Below are 20,938 nucleotides of genomic sequence, written 5' to 3'. Positions count from 1 at the left end.
TATGCAGAAATGTGGCAACGTAGACGGATTGCAAGTATTCAAAGACTACTATGGTATGAGCCCTGGCATAATCAGATAGGCTATATCAGAGCTCTTATATATTGAGATTGCTGCCATAATTTGTCGCAGCACTACATGGCACCAAAGGGGCAAGTGGATTTTGTTGAAGGACAAGTAGATTTATAAGGCAACCTGCCCCATGGACTAGTAAATATTTTATTAAATTCCACACCCCCGTGTAATGGACTTGGCACTTACTTAACCACTGGAAGCCCTTTGGGGTCTCGTCAGGGGTTTGGGGCCCAAATACAAAATTATCATCTTAACAGATACTGTGCAGTTCTTTTCATACTAATACATTTAAATGGTACAAAATATATAGGGAAAAGCAAACAGATTAGGTCAGGGTATTTTTGGTATTTATTTATTTGATTGCATAAGTTAATTAAAACCATTGCATTACAATAAAACATTAGAAAGAAAAAGACATCACAATTCATAGAAGTAAAACAGGATCTGGAAAAGTGCAATAGTTAAAATGCCAGCATTTGTCTACGGGCTTCTTATCATGTTTTAAATTGGGTGTTACTTTTTGGGTAGTCCCATAGGAAAGTGTAACTGTGCTGGCTCCAAGGCTTGCTTTAATTTCTTTTATTTTTGCTGATGCTCTTTTTCTTATCAAGTACTTGTACTTGGCGACTGTGTAGAGGAATAGACTTTCGCAGGCCTGTATTTAAAATAGTCCAGTATCAGCGTTTGAACACTTCGAGGGCTAGGTCGGGGGTCCAGGCCAGGGTACATAGCACCCCTGATAGTTTGTACAAATCTTCCACAACGAGCCAGGATGTAAAGTTCTTTTTGAGTAAAGCATAAAGCGGAGGCTTCCTGGCAGGTGGTTACTTTTTCTTGAATGCAAAGGTCTCTAAGAAGGATTCTCATTTCGGTTGCTAAAGTCGGGCAGCAGCACAGGCGATCCAGCCATGACTCTCGTTTGAATTTACACAGGCGGCATGCTCCTCCCGCATTTTGATTTGCCCAAGCTTGGCTGAAGTCTGTGATTGGAAGTGCCAGAAGTCGCATGTACATGATTTCTCTTCTGGCCTTACGGTTGAGCAGAGCAGCAAGATAAGGCTGGGGTTTATTTATTAAATATGAATCAGATTAGGTCTGGGGGTTCCAACCTTTCCGATAGTGAGGGTTAATTCTAGTCATTGAACACCACACTAAGCTACTGTCTAATACAAAGATTTAATAATGGTACACAAAACCCAGGTAACTTCAACACTGCCTCAGGATTACCCTGGCCATGCTCCAGTGAGCACACACCACTAGCAGCACAAGAGCTGAATCACAAAAGGTTTACCTATAGGGTTCCCAGAGGTGGATTTTGTCCCTGCCCTTATCTATGGATCTAATCTGAGAGGTGAGTGACTTGTTGGGAGTTATAGCCTCATCGATGTGCAATATATAGAATTTCACTGCTCCCCTTTTGTGACCTAGAGCCCAAAAGTCTTTCAGTATCTGGCTAATTGCCCTGAATTCGATTGGTTGAAGTTCACAAACAAGCAAATCAGAAAGTTATTTTACCATATACATTGCACCCCAAACCAGGACTATTAGCAAAGATCTAAGTAAATATACATGCCTGCAGTCTACCCGCCCCTACCACCGCACACACTGTATATTTGTCAGGTAAAAGGAGAAGGAACAGAAAGAAAGAGGAAGACAAATAGAAAAAAGGTTAAAAAGCAGTAAGGGAAGGAGAGAAATGCAAGAAAATGAAGAAAAAAAAATTGTAAATGAAGAAAGAAGGAATAGAAAAGATAAAGGATAAACAATCACAAAGAAAGGGGAGCATGAGAAAAGACAGGAGAGAACAAAAGGAGAACAAAAAAGAAAACAGCATATAAAGAATTAAAAATGGAAAGAGGAAAAGGAAGAAGAGAGAGGAGCAAAAGAAAGATTAAAGAAGCATGAAACAGAAAGACGAAAGAAAAACAAGAACAAAAGAAAGCAGCAAAAGGAAGAAAACAAAGTAAAAAATCTTAAGGGAGGAAAGAGAAATACAAAGATAGGAAAAGAGGGAACTAAAAAAGAAGAAACGATTAAAGAAAGAAGAGGCAAGTAAGGAGGAAATAAAGATAAAAGAAAAAGGAGCACAAGTAGTAGAGAAGAACAAGAAGACAATATATAAAATGAAAAAAGGAGAGAAAGCAAGAAAGGGAGACAGAAAACAAAGTGAGGCGAAGAAGAATCCAAAAGACAGTATGAAAAGAAAGATAGGAGGAAAGAAAGAAGGGAAAAACAACAAGCAAGAAAGAGGGACAAAAATCATATGGAGAATGTAGAGAATGAAAGGCGGCAGAGGAATTTTGTTTTTTTTTTAACGACAGAATGAATGGGAGAAAAAGAAAAAGAACAAAAGAGAAAAATAATTTTTCATAGGAGGGTAGGCTGCATTCTGCTGCACATTCACCTTCCCAGACCTAACAAAACTGGGTACACACTGTTTAAAGTGTTGCACAAGCAGATGGCCAGCTCTAGATCCTCAAACTAGCTGACATTTTACATGTGAAGCCTATGAGCTACTTGTAGCTCACGATCGACCTAATGGATACTCCCTGGTTTAGGGATTCCCATTACAGGAGAGTTTATAGCTTGAGTGGAAACGTGGGAAAAGATGCTATGCAAACAAATTTCCTAGTAGTACCTGTTACAATATCTCCTATAAAGCTCGAGTCTTAAGGCACATGAGCTGAATCCTGGCTCGCCCAAGAAAAAAAGAAGCTTATTTGTCTGCCATCATGATCCTCAAATAGCAGAATTAAGACTTTTGATATTAATCTATAAATGTGATGAAGCATCAGAATCACCAGACCCATCATGGTCTCCAATCTTACCCCTGTTTAATGAGTACTGCTGTATCCCTGCGAGATTTACTTCTCTGGATACTTAGGATGAAGACCTCTGATGCTTTTGCTCTTTAGAGAACTCACCAATGTCTCAGAAATCTGGAATATTACACTGGCTCACTGGTCTGACTTCATGAGTGTGCCCAGTTCTGAAGTTGTGAGTGAAGGGCAGCTTGCCACCAAAGCCCATAATTGTCCTGTATAATTTGTTGCCACTCATCCAATTCTGATCAAATTATCACAGCATCTCAATTAACTTAACATGTGACCAATTTCAGTTAATGATATCTCTTCGGAAGGTTCAGAAACCTAAGACTTCAAATGCTCTGAATACAGCAGAATACGCAATATCTGAACTTTGGCTACAGTTGATTTATTTTTGATTGACTGTATCCATGGAAAACTCATAGAAGAGTACAAGAAAGACCATAACTGAAATCTGACAACTTCTTCATTAATGCATCTCTATTGATACCATAAGAACTGTAATTCAGAGCTGATTAAAGTTGCCTAGAGTACAATACTGGGAAATATTCAATGACACAAACCAGCACTAATTAGCACAAAAAAGACAAAAAACTATGGAGTGAGAGGCGTGTGATATTTGCTTGGAAACAACAATCAAACCAGCTTAGAAAACTATTTATGAACATGATAGACGAATGATCAAGAATTGCATACCATGGAGCAGATTCAATGTTTTTTAATAGCTACATAAAAGACTCAAATAGTGAGCACGTGGAAGTTGGTGTACTTTAAGATCAATGGAACCTGCCTTTTTTAAACGAGACTGTAAGGCAACAACTATCTAAATAAAATTCTTACAAATATATTTTGTGGCTATTAAATGTGTCTAAAAGGGGGAAGCTGCCGGTCCAGATGGTTCCTTGTTGTGGTATAGAAGTCGCCCATTAATAACTTGAGTTTCTTAGGGGGTGTAAGTTAGAGAACGGGTAAGCACCAGAATCTTTGGATGATGCAGATATCCCGCTAACATAAAACCCTGGGTAGGATTCTAATAACGTGACTGAAATAGACCAATTATTGTTGATGCCAAAATCCTCCCAAGATCAAAATTAATAGATTAAATCACTATATTACTACCATAACAGATGCTGATCAGAAGGGTTTGTGCCGAATGGATCCCTATTACAGTGAAATCGCATCAAGGTCGGAACAATTGACTTAGAAGCAAGCCATGCATAAGCAGATGCTATCAGTATTGCCAAGAAATATTTTGACTTGTTATATGACAATATCTCTTTGACTTCATAGAATACATGGAACTTGAGGGGGTATGATCGGGGCTATTGAAGTTCCATATAAATGTGTGACTGTAAGAGCGCTTCTATGTAGAGTTCTATCAAAGGAACTCAGGATCTTCAGACTTACAACTATGGGATAACACTAACCTCAATAAATCTATACACCGAGCTACTAGCTCAGTCAATTAAAGATCCCTGGAACATAATTTTCTTCAATCATGAGGATTAATTAAGGAAGGTCACACTGCATGCCGGTGGATTAGGGGTATTCAGCCCAAATTTAGCTCAGGAAATGAGCTGTGCAGACTGAAATAGTTCCAAGGACAAGGTGAATCAGACTTTGCTCAGGAACTGGTGCTTCAGTTTACCAAGAGAAACGGTCTTTGTTGTATCAGCTGCTCCTTCGAATGATCGGCGGAGGCCTTTCTGCAGCAAGGGAAGTTCGGGCCAATAACTTGTCAATGGAGGCATTAACCAATCTACGTACTCAATTTTTTGATGTATTGCATAGTCAACAAGCAGGTGACCTGCAAATATTTATGGGTTAATACTGGCTTTCTAATGTTTGGGAGGACATCCAGATAAATACATAATTTGTCACCCTGCACTGGGTAGCCTTCTCTAGAGCTGTTGAAAATGTCCCTGTCGTGCTCCACTTTTCCTTCATCATGTCGAGACCTCGATTACCTCACTCCACAACTTATCAATATCCGGGTCATCAGCCCACAGGCCCAACAGTTTGTATAGTCTCACTAGACCTAATTAAAGAACTATGTTATGCAATTATGTGCTTTGCGCTTTAGACATGATAGAAATACTATTTTTATAATACAGAAGACAAAACATCTACTATGTCTGAAGTAAGCCTACATAATAAAAGGACAGTCTTCTGCAGTGCCAACGAGAATACGTCATTATGCAGGAGCTTTCCAGAATAGCGCTCTAATAAACCTAAATATGTAGGCGGAACAAATTTAAAAAGATGAAGAAGTATTCATGCCACCTGCTGTATCATTAGTGAGCCAAAATGTCCCTCTGAAAGAAAATTATAAGAAGTGTGCTTTATGCCTTTTTCACCACTTTGTGTGAAAAAGGGAAAGAGGTTTCAGTCAAGGGGCATAGTAACCAGTCTGTGATGGACGGCATTTATATTGGAGCCACGGGGAGTGTATCATTTAGGCTTGAGCAACACTACCTCCATGCTACTACTTGTATTATATAATGAGGACAGCATATGATGGACTAACATATGCCTTTTAGTCGGGGCCCTAGGGCTTTATGACTTGTTAGTCCAAGTGCCTCTGCCTCGGACAAGCAGAAAGCTGTCATGGATTGTTTGCACACTGTGCCACACCACCCACATGCAAAGCAACCTTGATCATACTTGAGTAGGAATAGTGCAAACCAAGCTGCTAGGTTCTCTCTAGCTAGGAAGACAGGTAACCCCCTGAATAGTGTCGATATTGTGAGGTACAGCTTGAGTTCTATGGTACAGTGAATATAAGGGCCTGACAGGCCTTTTATTCCACAATGCAATTCATTTGTGACAATGCATTTCAGTGCGGTAATGCGGAGTCCCTTGCTGAAACGTGTCAGTCTAACTGATGCCTGATGCGTGGTACTTGACAAGACTGCTAGTGGGCTGGAGCACTTGGAGGGCGGTTTTGAAAGCACAGGGCTCTGCTTTTACTTTGCCTCTTTTACTTTTTCCCAGCTCCCAGAGTTTTATTGCAGCAGGCATGGTGAGGACTGAAGAGAGAGAGAAAGAGGGAGAGAGGTGTAAGGGAGAGAGAAAGTGATCAGAGAGGGAGAAGTACAGAGATAAGAAAAAAACAGAGAAAGAACAGATGGATGGAGAGAGATTGCACGAGGAGATGTAGGGAGCGCCGCTGGTTTGAGCTTTTTTGCCAGGGCTCCTTTTGGTTCCACAATCCGGCCCTGGTGCGCATGGGACCCGCTTCTAAGCATACCCAGGGACTGAGGTTAATTCAAGCATTCAGCCAATCACTTCCATTTTTTCTAAACAAAAGGTTTGCAAGACACTATCCCCTTGCAAAAGAAAAGTGTTAAGGAATATACCTTAAGGCGTACCATGAAAACGACCCTGATGAAATACATTTGTTTGTTTTGAGGACACTGTTCCAAGACTCTGCTGTTCTGACGCCGTCTCTATCTCATGCCAACTAACTTAGAGCTCGTAAGACAATCATTTTACAATCATAAAATAAAAGAATAGGTGTGTGCATTGTCAGCATGGCTTCTCTGGTACTGGGTACGGTGCACTTGGACACTGCCGTGCGTCATTGTCCAGTTGGTTTTGTTACTTTTATGAATATTTGCTTTTGTTCGGGACAACCTCACGTGCTCAGTGAACTACGGACCTGGTCTTCAAAGCCAGCAGATCCTTCTAGTTGTTTCAGCAACAAAGATGGCGCTAGCAAGAGCACATAAAATGCATCATGGGCCTCTGATTAAAGGCCCGCTTTGCCAAAATCTATTAACAATATTGTAGACACTTCCTTCGATGGATAATGCTACAGTGGTGTTTTCCTATTGCCAGCACAGACAGAAATATTCATTCGCAGTAGTGGTCTGGCGTTGGGGAAGTGGAGAGTTATTTCTGACAGACCAGAGTCGCGGCGGGGATACGGTGAGTATCAGACACAATGGGTTACATGTCATCAGCGTTTGTATAGCGAGAATTACCTCCTCGTCCGCTTCCTGTCACAGTCCTTACTCAATGAGCAGTTCTCCTGCTCCACAGAAACCAAGGGGCAGATTTACAAAAAACTGACGCACCTGTAAAGATGCGTCAGTTTCCCTGCGCCTCCATGCGAAACCCTTACGCCACCATGGATGCGCCGTATTTACAATACGGCGCACCATGGCGCATGGATTGACAGATGCGTCAGTAATTCTGATGCATCTGTAGGCGCAAAAGTCATGCATTGCTGGAGTTGTGTCGTAAGCACAACGCAACTCCAGCAATGCATGGGGAGGCCTATACTTATTGTGCTGCATCACTCCTTACGCATGCTCCAAGCAGGCGTAAGGATTTGATGCAGTGGCGTCCTAGAAGTGGCGCAGTGAAATCTTGTAGATTTCACTGCATCACTTCTACGAGGCTTTCCTGCGTGGGAACGCCCACCCTGCATACATTATACCTGATGCAGGTATAATGTGACACAGGACTGTGCAATGTGACGCGTCTCACTAGATGCGTCACGTTGTAAATTGGCCACATTGTTTACGCCACCGCTGCATCACAAAAGTGACGCAGCGGTGGTGCAAAAGTGATGCAAGGGGCTTGTAAAGCTGCCCCAGCTAAGAAACATAGAATAAAAGAAAACCAATACTTATCTTGTCTCACCAGGTAAGGATCATTCAGCGCAGAAAAAAAGGATACAGGATAGATTCATGACTTGTTCCTCCCTTTATACATGATGGATATTAGGTGCATCTTTGGGGAGCTTTTTTGACTTAGCTGGTAATTTCTTTCTGTGGAGAAGGAGAACTGTCCATTGGGTAAGGGAGACCCAGACTTGTAGTAATGAAGATTACCGGTAAGTAACTGGGCATTCTCTACTATTGGTATGACCTTCTACTGTTTACGTCAGTCTGACGACTTTTTGCATGACCCAGGGGTACCCTTTGTGGATAGGAGCCAATTCAGCTCATGATATGTTACAGTATTGGGTACTTATCTTCTTAAGTGGCTACGTCTTGTTCATAGACCTGTGGGCCTTTAATTGGAAAGGTCAGAAACTTTTACTAATTGCTTAGGCATCATCTAGGTTAGATGTCTTCAAATGCCAGGGACTTGAAGCTATGGAGTATCAGCAGATAATGAAAGGGAAAACAGAGGCATGCTGGCTCATAAACCTGAGTGAGGGTTTGGGCGGCTGAGTATGTTTATCCGCATGGGTTACATAAAATTAATCTAGTAGTGACTTTTTATATAACACACATTTCAAGATGAATTTTTGACACATAATAACGCCCTGTACCATGCCGACCGGGATCCACAACTGCCCCCCCCCCCCCCTTAAGGACATCCTGCACTGCAGCACATCTCATCCGGGCCGGAGGAAATATGATCACATCACCCCACCCTGATAGAGTGCACTGGCTCGCCTTACTGGCCCACATCATCTTTGAAAAACAGCTCCATCATTTACTAAGCCATCACGAAGTACACCCAGCTTATCTGGGTGACAAGCTCACCGTCCTTGGTGAATTTTAAAACATCCGCATCCTGGCCACCACCAGACCGTAGGCTAAGGGGGTAAAAAAGTAAAAACAAGGCAGCAGGACTTTTCCATCTGTACATCCAGAATCTGGAACAGCATCCTGGTGACCATCAGATCCACCCCCAACCCTACTCCAATTCACTCCCCAAAGCCCCCCTGTACGAGCCGGAGTACAGGTCAGCGGATGTACTGGATGAATGCTAGACCGTGTCCCCTGACATTGGGGGGGGGGGGGTTTACTCCTTCTCCCCTTATTCCACTTGTCCTCATGTATCCAGATCTCCCCTCTTGTTGTACTGCTCGACCTCCCTCCTTCCCCTACCGCGCGCTTGGGGTGTGGTTTCCTCCCCCTCTTCCCCCCAGGGGAATGCTCTATGGCCCTCAGACTGTAATTTTTGTGGCATGGTTTGGCAAGGTGGGTGGGTTCAGGGTGGGATTGGGTGTTTGGGGATTGTTGGGCGGGCACCGCTCCCCATAGATATAGTATTTTGATGGATGGGAATGTAGCACATAACAATGTACATGGCGGGTGTCCTTCCAAGTCGTCATGTGACATTTTCGAAGTGTATCAACGACTATACTACATGATTTGCTGGTCCGCACAGGATTCCTGCTTTGTCTCCTCTGACCTATATATACTTACAGTGATTGATGCAGTGTATTTCTCATTGCTCCTCCTCATGCCAAATCTTAATAAAGTTAGTTTAAAAAAAAAAAAAAAGCCCTACTCCAATTCAGGAAAGAGTTGAAGACGCACCTCTTTAAAGCACACTCTATCATAATGTAGTAACAGTTCACAAAAACAGCTAAAGTTCCAATCACCTATTGACTGTATTGACTGTATCCTTGCCTTTGAACTGATATAGTGCTCTGCTGCATTTTAACTGTTCGTGCAGTTTAAATACCACATAAATTCATATAGTACTGTAAACTTGGGGGCACTCAGTTGACATGTATAAAATAACATTTGTAATTGAACCTGCAAAGATTAAAAAACATGTGAAGCAGATGCTTTGCATGAATTTCACAGGACCTGAAGGCTACACATAGATCTCCGCAACAAACACACAAGGGATCTTGCTAGAATTTGAACCGGTGATCTGCAGATAGCATGAAGTTCTGCATAGATGACACATTAACAATGACAGTGAACTGCAATACTGTGGAAATATGTTATGTGCAAAAGCTAACAAATGTGTGTATGCACATCTATATGTGTTGTGTACGCGACATCTCTCGCTCCAGTGCACAGCACTAAAAGCACAGATTGTGCTTTAAGCAAAGTGATACCCTAGGAACAGCACAGTGAGTGCCTGGCAACTGTGCCTTGAGTACAAGAGCATTGCCAAGTTACCCGCTCCATTAATGCTGGAAACTGCCTTGCTTCAACTGCCGCTGCTTGTGCTGTGCACATTCAGTTCTTGGGATGGAAGCTTTCGCTGCTGCTGTCGACTCTTGCTATATACAATGTTGTCTAGGCTTTACATTTAATGTTTGGAGAAGAAGGTGAGGATATGCATCACTGAATCATGCTTGTTCTGGTATCTTACAGTTTAGCCACAAACATCCTGTGACTTGTAACATTATATACAAGTAGTATTCAACATACTTCGTGAAGCAATTTAGCAGGTTACGTCACTTGGAGGGCAGACAAATGTGTTTTTACGGAAGGAAGATTGGCCTAAAACAGTTTGAAGACCACCTTTCTAGGTGGATAGGTGGAAGAAATTGGGTTAGTGGTTGAGGGGGTGAAAGCCTACTCAAACAGCAACCCCAATATTTGTCAGGGTGAAGTGACAAGCCAAGCAAACCCTAAATTAATCTGTCCTCATCCCCCTGGTAGCTTGGTTCAGAGAAGTCAGGCCTAACTTAGTGGCAACGGGTAAAATATTTATGCAGAACTTCAAACAGTGATAGAGTAAAAACACAACACAAGGAAAATCCATAACCAATTCAAAAAAAAGAATACATTTTAATAAATATATCATGGCCAAAACAACAAGAAACTAGTCAGTAGAACTGGAGTTATGCAAGTTTAAAGATTTCAGTGATGCGATGTCTTTGCATGGAGATACGTTGTGCAGCGACAGTTCCAATGGGCTACATTGAGCAAGGTGATGTACTTGCATAGAGATGCATCACACAGTGTCGGTTCCGATGGGCTGCTGTACGCGGTGTGGAATCCTTGCATTGGGGAAGTCTACACAGAAGAGACAGTGTTTTAGTTCCGAGGGTGATGCATCAGTTCTAGTGGAGATGAGACGCGCTGAGGAAGAGATGAATCAGCTCTGTGGAATCCATAGATGGGCTGGCAGAGCACCATCAGGTCAACGTCCAATGGTCCAGGAGTGGCGTGGCACCACTTGTGAGGGTAGGGCTTACAAATGGCAGTCCAGGTGTTTGGTTCAAGTTTGTTCAAAACCTGTCCTGTCCCTGAGGTTTCAGATCAGGAAGCCAGTCAACGAGCCTTTGGGGTCCTGGGTTTAGAGAGGCAGGTCCAGTCCTCCTTACCCAGACAAGAGGGCAGGAGGTCAGCAGTCCTTTAGGGCAGTAGTCCAGCAGAGTGGCAGTCCTTTCAGCAACTTGGCATTCCTTCTTCCTGGCAGAGTCCACTGGTCCAGAAGTGTACTGAAGGGTTGGGGTTTTTAAGGCCCAATACTTATACCTGGTGCCCACTTTGAAGTAGAAAAACCTTCCAGAGGTTCAACCCCCTCAAAAGAGGTGCTTGGAATTGCCTCCTTCCCTGCACTGGCCCCATATTGTCTGGGGTCACAAAGCACGAGAGTCAATCCCCTTTGTAAGTGTACTAAAGCAGAGCTTTTGTTATGCGCAAATGTAGTAGTTGACAGCTTTCCCCCCTTGTTAACTCAGAGTGGCCCATCCTGCCAACACCTATCTTCCTTTGTCTCACTGTCTGGGAACAATACACAAACACAAACAACCAGCTAAACCTAGTCATGTGACCCAGGATCAGGCTGCAGACACCAAATAGTTAGGACAAGAAAATGACAACTTTCTAAAAGTGGCATTTTCAGAATTGTGTCTTAAAAGCAGACTTTACCATTGAAGAGGGCTTTTAGTTCCAATTCTCTAGATACCAAACTCAACCTGTCTACCTGCTCCCAATTGGAAGTTACAGTCTATTAAATGTAATAAGGTAACTCCAATGTTATCCTATAGGAGAGGCAGGCATTGAAGTAGCAAACTAATTTTAGAGTTTTTTTCCCCTACCAAGACATGTAAAACTTAAACGTACATGAATTATTTTTTAAATATACTGAATCCAAGCCCTATGGGTTAATTAGGGCCTACCCTAGAAGTGACTTAGGTGCATTAAAAAGGAAAGTTTAGGCCTGGCAAAAGGTTTATTTTGACAGGTCGAATTGGCAGTTTAAAACGGTTGTTGCTGTTGTACCTTATATCTTCTTCAAAGTCGGTGGACAATATGCATGTGTAAGTTTTGGTCAAGCTGTGACATGTTCGCCAAGCGGAAAAAGTATCTCCAGAGCAGCGCTTAATTTGTGAAAGAAAGAGTGCCGGTGTGCGGAGCTGTGCTTAAAAACTGGTGGCCAGTGCAATTGAATGTCTGCACACTGAATACCATAATCTTTAATCCACTACCAGACACTCCCTGTTCCTTTTTCTCGCTGTTGCAGGTTCCTGTTTTCTGTTTGTGATGGTTTTACAGTATTTTCCATCCTCTCCCTCTCCAATCTGTGAGTTTTTCCTTCTCTTGCACTCAGTAAATATCTAATATGGAAAAAGAAGTGCTGGTCCCCAAAAACAAGTCCCATGCCCCCCACCAGCAATTACCGGCTCAAATCAAGAACTGCTCTAGAGATACCCAAGAGTATGGTTCAAGAAGAATAAGATTGGTTTTACTTCACAATATTCACAGGGCTAGATGACGTGACATCACAAGCAGTGCAAGAAATTAGGGGATCCAGCCGATCCCGGTTCCAGCAGCTGTTATTGAGCCAGAAGCCCGATCCAGGTTGGACTCGGTGAAACATGCTGAATTTGTCGCGGTTTGTTTTGTCAAGTCTGTAACGCAAACAGCAGTATATGCACATTATCTGCTTTGTGTTCAGAGCAGCAACCATCAAGAGGTGAGGGGGTTTTCTTATTTTTAATTCAAGCTGGCCCCAAAACAAATGCCTAATTTAAGGGACCATCAATCCTCCATTTGTTCAAATACGAAACTGGCTGGGAGGTAACTGGGATGTATCACGTAAATGCCAATGCAACAGAATGCATCAGTGGTACGCAACTTGTTTTCCTTTCATGAGTACTTAAGAAAAACATTGGAGGCAGGTTTTTGCCTTTGTTCAAACCCTGTATATAAGCGATACAAATGCATTTTAAGAATGTCAGATACGTCAGTTTGTCTGAGTAATACGGCAAATAATTTACAATTGCATTTACTACTTTTTTTTTAAGTTGGTCTTTAAATAGCACTACTCATCCCAATGTAGAGGGTTGGAGTGCTTGACAATAAATCATTATAATAAACATTGACAATAGATCAAATGTTTGAATCAATGTACAGGTTGTGTTATATAAGACAATGAGGGTTACAGGACATAGGAGCCACATAGCTTCTTTACTGGTATGCATTATATGTTAAGAGTGCCTGGCTGGGAGAAACACAAAGTCAGGATGTAAAACGTAACACAGAGCTTTGGGAGTCTGTAGTAACAAAAGGATCTCCGTGTCAGAAGCAGTAACTCGCCTATCTACATAAAATAAAATTCTGTGATCTGCGTGTTGCACAATGTGCTTAGCAGGAGACACATTATCTTGCTATGCTAGTTTATGAGCCAAAACTGTGACTAGGCAAAACACTGATCTCTGTAGCGACAGCATTAACCACCAGAGTTAACTTATTATCCTCTGAGATTTACTGGGTACACAAAGATCTCTGCAGCAGGTGCCTTAAACCCATGAGATATTTTAAAAAGCAAACCTTGTGACCAGGACAGAACAGATTGGCTGTACAGGTTGTCCTTGTTGTCTATGTCATTGCAGCTGAGTTTTTTAATAAAGTAAATGTATAAGTGGACTGTCAGATTCTGCGTTTCATGACTCCGCCCCTAGTGATCCACCCCCTTTCTATTGCTGCACCTTCACACAGAATTTATGGATTCCAGGCGTGCGCCTTTTCCAATCTCAGCACTGATCACGAGTTCCAGCATCCAAATGAGGGATACATAGCGCTAGGGTCTACCATCGCTACTTCATATAATTACAAGCTTGAACTGTGTTATGGTAGTAGCAAACACAGTGACAGTCATTTCGTAGGTCTCTGAAGCATGAACATTCGAGTCAGTCCCCTCAGGATTCAATGCTGTGGAGCTGCAGTTTGCTAACAGATTTGTATTTTTTACACCCATGTTGTAAACAAGCATTGTCAATGCCAAAAGGTCTGGCTTTACAAGACTGTTGTATGGCAATGTTAAGCATTACTAGTAAAAAGCATGGCAATGAATATGCATTTGTGTGGAAGCAAAGAACTGTAGAATAATATTGGTGTAGGTTAAAAGGTCAGGTGAAAGTTGCACTGTTATGCCAGACCTAAAATTCCATGCAGGTTAATGACTGCCCTCCGCCCATCTGTGCTCCTGAAACACCATAAGTTATCTTGTTCTCTGAGACACTTTAATAGCATTAGTGTCTGTGTGCCTCTGAAAGTTCAATCTCAGGTTGCTGGATAAATAAACAATATGATCGCAGCTGTGTGGCCAGCAAGCACTATTTAGTGGAAGCACACAACTTCTGCCCAATCACACCGTGTATGGCTCCAAACATGCCAGCGCAGCCAAAGCCCCCCTCTAGTAATGCTCGCATAATTGTCTGGTGAGAACTGCGCTGTCCATGAAAAGAATCTCCAATTGTTGTAAGACCAATCTGACTGTTCACAAGAATGTGACTGGCTTTAAAATATGGCACACTGCTGTCATGTGAGACACCTCATCACCGTCTAACTTTTGTAGCCAGCGTGCAGTAATCAGACAAATATCAAAACAACGTTGTAAATGAAAAGTCGCCTTAGCTAAAACGCCATTACTAGCAGAAGATGTCACTAACGGAATACCGCCGGTTAACATAACACCAGGGCTTTAAGTCAGCCGGGTCTTGCTGGTGCTAAGCACCTGTAGTTTCAATTGGCAGGTGCTGAGACGGGTCCCTATCCGGCTCTCTGTTTCTGCCCTCACCCTCAGGATGCAAAAAAAAAAAATCTTAACTCTGCAGCAGTACCACCCTTCACTGCCTTTGATGTAACTTCAAAGAGACTCGTTAGAGTTCTTTCATAGTCTCACTATTTCAGAACTGGGGCGTTTTAGTATGCTATACAACGAAGCCACAGTTGTTGCTTAACTTATCTAATGCAACTAACAACCATTGGCAAAGCCAAAAGGCCTGCTTTGTTATCGGTGTAATGTTACTGGTTGTATCATATATCTGGAAACAATGACAGAAGCAGAAAAATACAAGTCAGGCGGCACACTAAGCTAAACAGATTTTCAGCATATCGGTTTTTAAGCCACGCCCTTCATTACATCGACCACGCCCCTTTGAGACCCCTGGCCAGTTTTTTTTTTATCCCACTTAAAGCCAAGCATAACACCCCACCTCGGCTCCGACAGGTGGGCAAACTATCCCACACCATTTTTTTTTCCACTTGTTTCTATGGTCCGTGACAAATCACGTGACGTCCTTTCATCTCTGTACCAAACCTGTAAATACGTGCAACCATAATGCATGCAGTTGCTACTGCACACCACGAAATGAATGGCCTCCTAAACATCTGATTATAGCGCCATAAACCGGGTGGAACGCTTTCCCTTTGCCACAAAGGGGTGAGAGAGGTTGAGATAGACCATTGGATTCAAACCAACGGCTTCCAGACGCTCTCCCTCTCACTGGAAAAAAAACATTTAAAAACAGAACTATTGTCTGGCTCAAACCAGTGAAATTGGCCCGAAAAACGCTTTACTGCCTCAGAAACTGCATGTAACAATTATTTAATATAAAGAAACTACTCAGTTCTTTTCTCTGTGATTTCATCAAACTCCACGAACGTAACCCCTTGCAAGACTCGCATCCTGGTGTTGGTAAATAAGTTGCATGTCACACTCAGCGAAGTATATTAAAAATACATGCACACTGCGCATGCAGTTTTAACTGGGGAAAGTTCTCAAGTGCACAGATTCTCATTTTGGGACGCTATCGGCTAATTTTAGGATTCCTACTTTAAAGGTTTGTACAATGGGTTCTAAAGTTCGTCCTTCTGGACTCGATAGCACCTGGACTCACACCGGCATCATGTTTACGTTGCACAGCTAGACATACTCAAATCACGAACAGCAATGACACAGCTGTTCGAGGGATGCAGCAAATGACACACACCAGCCCAAGTGTGTATTAAAGGCTCTGGGAACGTGTCTGCTCTGTCCCTTGCGCGACGCATGCCATGCATAAATAGAACAGGTGACAACAACCGAACAGGAGCCCCTGTGAAGTTTTAACTCGGTTTAATCCACTTTCTTTTCCTAGGTGCCTCATGCCACTGCCATGCGGCACCACCCACCCCGGTAAGCCGGGCTCCCAAAAATAGCCCCCAGCTGTCCAGCTCAGTATCCCAGCATGGCCATTTGTAGCAATGCCATCTCTGAAGGACTTAGGTCCGTTCGACCCCTTGGCACAGGCCCCACGAGTTCGAAAACGCCAGAAAAAAGGCACACCCGTGTAGTCGCTAAATGCGACAGAAAATGGAGTGTTAAAAGCCACACTGCGACGTCTGACGGAGGCATCGATTGCCAGAGGAAATGGCCCAAGTTACAAACAATACAACTTTTGTCGTGTAGCTCCGCGGAGTGCCTGTCCTGCTGTTCTTTTGAACGACAGTCCCACTTGTTTCGACAAAATACATTAAAACTTGACTGAAAAAACGACACCTTTAGGCACACTGAATCCACATGTGTTCTAGCCTACTTACTGCTGCTCTGGGGGGAAAAACTTACTTTTATTCTCTGGGTATTCAATAAACTGCATGCTATATGTTCTGATAGTCGCGTTCAAAGTACACTAGCGGCACTTTGTTGTTTCGCAGATAATGTTCGCTGTTGTCCAATAGTAACGCTCGAAATGGCCTTCATCGGGAGTCTACCACTTTTGGGGGAGCCACAGCTGACCTGGAGCAAAGGGTCCAGTCAGCCAGGAGTTTTTCACCCAGGTTGAGTTTTCCCAGTGCGCAATGACCTGTTCCTATGTGCAAAATAACGACCATGCAATGTGGGCAGACTAGAGCACACAAAAAAGCCGGTGAATGCCGGTGAATGCCATGTGATGTTACAAACCTGACTTTACATCATAATGTCCCTCCGGTTGTCACTTACCTTTTCACTAGTCAGGGCCACAGCAAAAATCTGTCAGGTACAATAAAAATATCCAGCGAGTTTTTCATCCGGTGTAGTTGAGAAATTTCCAAATCCGGGATTACAAATATTCTTAAAATTTAAGAGTGAGCCAACCCCAGGGGGGAAGCACACACGATACGCGGGGATCCCCCCTCCCCCTGCAGAGGGGAGCTCGGTGCTTGGGGTCGTGCTGTAGGAGACCCCCCAGTCCCCTGCGGTAGGTGAGAGTCGGATCCGTGTCTCCACTCTGTCCACGGCCCCCTCCTCTCCCTCGCAGTCGAATGGACGTGTGTGCCGCTGGTGACGTGCTCGGCCCTCCCCGGCTCCAAAATAGCCCTGGTGTCACTCGCTGGGGAGATTGCATTTCATGCGCGAGACACAGAGGCAAAGGCCCAGTCTTTGGGGCTTTTTCACGGAAGGTTACATTTAGGGTTGGGGGGGGCGGGGGGGGGGGGGGGCATCACGAGGCCCGGGCTTGAGGTGACCTACTGATATTTCACGGGATTTCCCAATGTATAAGACAGCGAACAACAATTACTTTTCTGTGTGAATACCCACTGAGGCCGTGTTCTACTGTATCTAATTCGATGCATGTCGTCACAGTCGGTTTATATTTAAAGTGAATTATCGTCACATAGAACAGAACATTCTTGCGCATGACAAATAATGACATCAAAATGAAAACAAAATGATTATCAAACACAGGCCTGGCTCCAGGAATTTTTATTTGGGTGGGCCAAAGGTGCATTTGGGTGGGCCACTGCGGGCTCGATTTGTCGCATATTTGTCTAGGCAGGCCTGCTTGCGGGCCCTCCTTTAACTCTTCTTAGTCTTACAAGGCCCAGTAAAACGCACTATTTTCCAAATCTCTTTCTAAATATTATCACTCTCAAAAAGTGTTTTTTCCATGTAATGTTCCTTTGATGGGAAGAGGAGGTTTCTGAGGTGGGAGTATTAGGCAAGTGACACTTCTCGGGCTCCCTCTGTGTGAGTCTTCAGGGAGAATCCCTCTTCATTACTACCTCCACCTGACCCCGGACTCTGCAACGCACTCCCTTACAGGCTTGATTATCCACTACTCCTCTCCAGTGCACCTTATCTCACAGCTGACCTTGGGCCCCAGCCCCATATCAGGCACCATCGGGCTCCACTTTCATTTTTCCTGGTAAAAACATTAGTAAAATCACCTTCAAACTTAAAACATTTAATAGAGCGGTAAATATAATTAGCAAGCTCTTTAAAGTATGTTCCACTGTAGCCCTTATGACCTGACTGCTAATTAAATAAAAAAAAACAGAAAGGCCATGACAGGCTGATGCGAAAGTCATTTTTAGCGCCGCACCAATAACCTCTTTCTCTGTAAATACTTTTACTACCACCTTCCAACAGTGCCCCTCATCCCTCCATGGCCGCCCTATTGACCTCCTCCTCGGATTCCCTCACTGCCACACGACACAAGTGCCCCATATCTGCCCATAGCCCCTCCCCCTCATGACTTCCTCCTCGGATTCCCTCACTGCCACCCTCCACCAGTGCCCCTCATCTCTCTGTAGCCCCTCCCCCTTATGACCTCCTCCTAAGACTCCCTCACTACCACCCTCCAGCAGTGCCCCTCATCTCTCCCAGGTTCCCCCCTCCACCCCATGACCTCTTCCTCGAATTCCTTCACTGCCACCCTCCAACAGTGCCCCACATTGCTCCATAGACCCTCCCACTACCTCCTCCTCAGATTCCCTCACTGCCACTCTCCAACAGTGCCCCTCATCTTTTCGTAGCCCCTCTCTCATATGCATTTAATTTGTTGTATAGCGCTACTCATATCAGTGTAGTGTCAGTACTTTACAGCATGAACACATTATACAGAGACAATGAATCATACAAGTATGTAAATCAGTCTACAGGGAATGTCACATAAGCCAATGAGGATTACAAGGTGTATGAATCACGCGTCATCCAAACTGGTGGGCAGTATATTTTGAGAGGGTTTGGTCTGGAGAAGCACAAACTCAGGATTTAAAGAGTATTCCATGGGGGTTGTTAGCTTTACTGATAAAAATGTATATCTGCCCAAACATACTAATTTTAGCAACATTAGAATAACGAAAGCCTGGGGAAGTTCTAACTATATCACAAAACAAAAAAGCAAAGTTCTAACTATAAAATTCATGTTTGTATGCAGCACTTTGATGACAGTTCATTGGTCACTGTCCTATGTTAGGATTGTAACTTCTGAACTGCAAGTAACACAAGGATCTCTGTGACAAAGGCGGTAACCCACTGAGCTATCCACATAAAATACAGTTCATCTGCATTTAAAAACTACTAACAGACAAATGGTTGCTCTCCAGCAGGATCATTAATCACCAGCGTTATCTGGGCATTTTGTATTGTCTTATTGTTGCCCTGCATCGGCCATGATAATGATAAAAACTGTTTAAATGAAGAACACAGGAAGTATGTGTCCTGCTGGGCCTGTGCATATTTTAAACCGAAAAACAAATAGTAACACATTCTCTTACCTACTCCACTAGTCAAACTTTGTGTCACAGCCTGGTGTGATAAGCAGCTGCAGGGGTCAGGAAAGGTGAATGGGAATATACAAACTTATTTTCTCTGCTGCATAGAAAAAGAAATATCCACGCAGCAGAACAGTAGGCAAAGTTTACCAACCATTGTCAAAGAAAGGATTTGTCCCTTTCGCCATGTGGAGATGAAGGGGAGAGAAAATAAACAAAGCCTCGTTAACATGTATATGGTCTTTTAAAGACCTGTGAAGTACTCGGGTGCGGCTGCGATAATCTCTAAAAGTTCTCTAAAAGTGTCTGTGTGCGCTGGGGAAGCTGTCTCGGCCCGGGCTGACACACACGACGACGACGTGGCGGGGGGGGGGGGGGGGGGGGCTTGGGGGGAGTTTGTGGGTTTGAAGCACTTTGAGCCTTATGGTGTTGAGCGCCTGCCTTCAAGCCCTCACTGCGAGGGCCAAGGCTCCTGTTTGGGTGGCCCACCCTCTAGAACCGGGCCTGATCAAACAATAAGTGTCTCCCATTAATCGACCCACCATAAGTCAGAAAAGACCCTTGTTTTCCATAAATGGGCCGTTTCTGGCTCCCACCAGCTGTTTCCAAAGGTAAGATTCACACATCATGCGTGCATCCAGGCGGGAGACTTCCGGAGACGTGGGGCCAAGAGGTGCAATCTGGCGAGATGGCGCGCACCAATTGACTACGGACACATATGTGAGTGCAAAAGGCCGTCCTATGGAGACAGGTGGGCATCACACATATGCTTTACAAAAACCCATGCACCGTGTACTAATCCTTGTTAGTAGACTGCATTCCACACACATCTAAACCCCCTTCCCCTAAATGCTCCCTTCGGGTTGCCACAACTGTCCCCAACAGTGACACCATTTTTTACTTTGTGTTTCCCAGGGCACAAGTCGGGGGTACACGCGTGTAGACGGCGTTCACCCACTTATTTTACTGGGTGGACGCCGTCCTTCCTGCCACGAACTTGGGCCCAGTGAATTATGCTGAATTTGTCCCGGTGTGATTTTCTGACACCGGGACATATTCAGCTGCACCTGCACGTTGGTTGTTTTCCTTTTCCAGCAGCCACCTGCAGACAGGGAAGGGGCTTTGTTATTTAAAATCCGAGGAGCGGCCAAAACAAAGGTCAAAGTTAAGGGGTCATAAGGCCTACTTTTGCTCTATACAGGCTGGCAGCTATATAAAGCCTCCCACCTACTGCAGTGGAGGGGAAACAAAAGGCACACAGCTTATCACTTCACAGGTACTTAAGAGAGGCATGGTTTTGAATGTGTTCAGCTGCTATACATAAGAGATATTCATGCACTGTTAGCATGTCAAATGTGTTGGTCTATCCAGATGTTTACACATACATTTCACTAATTTGTTTTATTTCTGTTGTAGCGCTACTCGACGCAATGCAGGGTGTCAGAGCGTTTTGCATCACACATTATATGACAATAAATCATACATGTGTGTAGATCAATGTACATGATGTGTTATATACGACAGTGAGGGTTACACGGTGTAGGAGTCACTTGTCCTTAATTATTGTTTTTTAAA

At 43.7% G+C, this 20,938-nt stretch overlaps 1 protein-coding gene across 27 annotated transcripts in view; it reads right to left on the bottom strand.

Annotated features, from left to right (window-relative positions):
- The window catches only part of OBSCN (obscurin, cytoskeletal calmodulin and titin-interacting RhoGEF), a 1,809,553-nt gene extending 1,792,422 nt beyond the window's left edge, over positions 1 to 17,131 (bottom strand). For all 27 annotated transcript variants that reach the window (XM_085628811.1, XM_085628818.1, XM_085628815.1 and 24 more), the window contains exon 1: positions 16,827 to 17,131. The gene's annotated coding sequence lies outside the window, so the exon portion shown is untranslated. The remainder of the gene's footprint in view (positions 1 to 16,826) is intronic.
- Positions 17,132 to 20,938: the final 3,807 nt, after the last annotated feature.

Source organism: Triturus cristatus, chromosome 10 (genome assembly GCF_964204655.1).
Source record: "Triturus cristatus chromosome 10, aTriCri1.1, whole genome shotgun sequence".
Lineage (NCBI taxonomy): Eukaryota > Metazoa > Chordata > Amphibia > Caudata > Salamandridae > Triturus > Triturus cristatus.
This window is presented reverse-complemented; position numbering and strand designations above follow the sequence as displayed.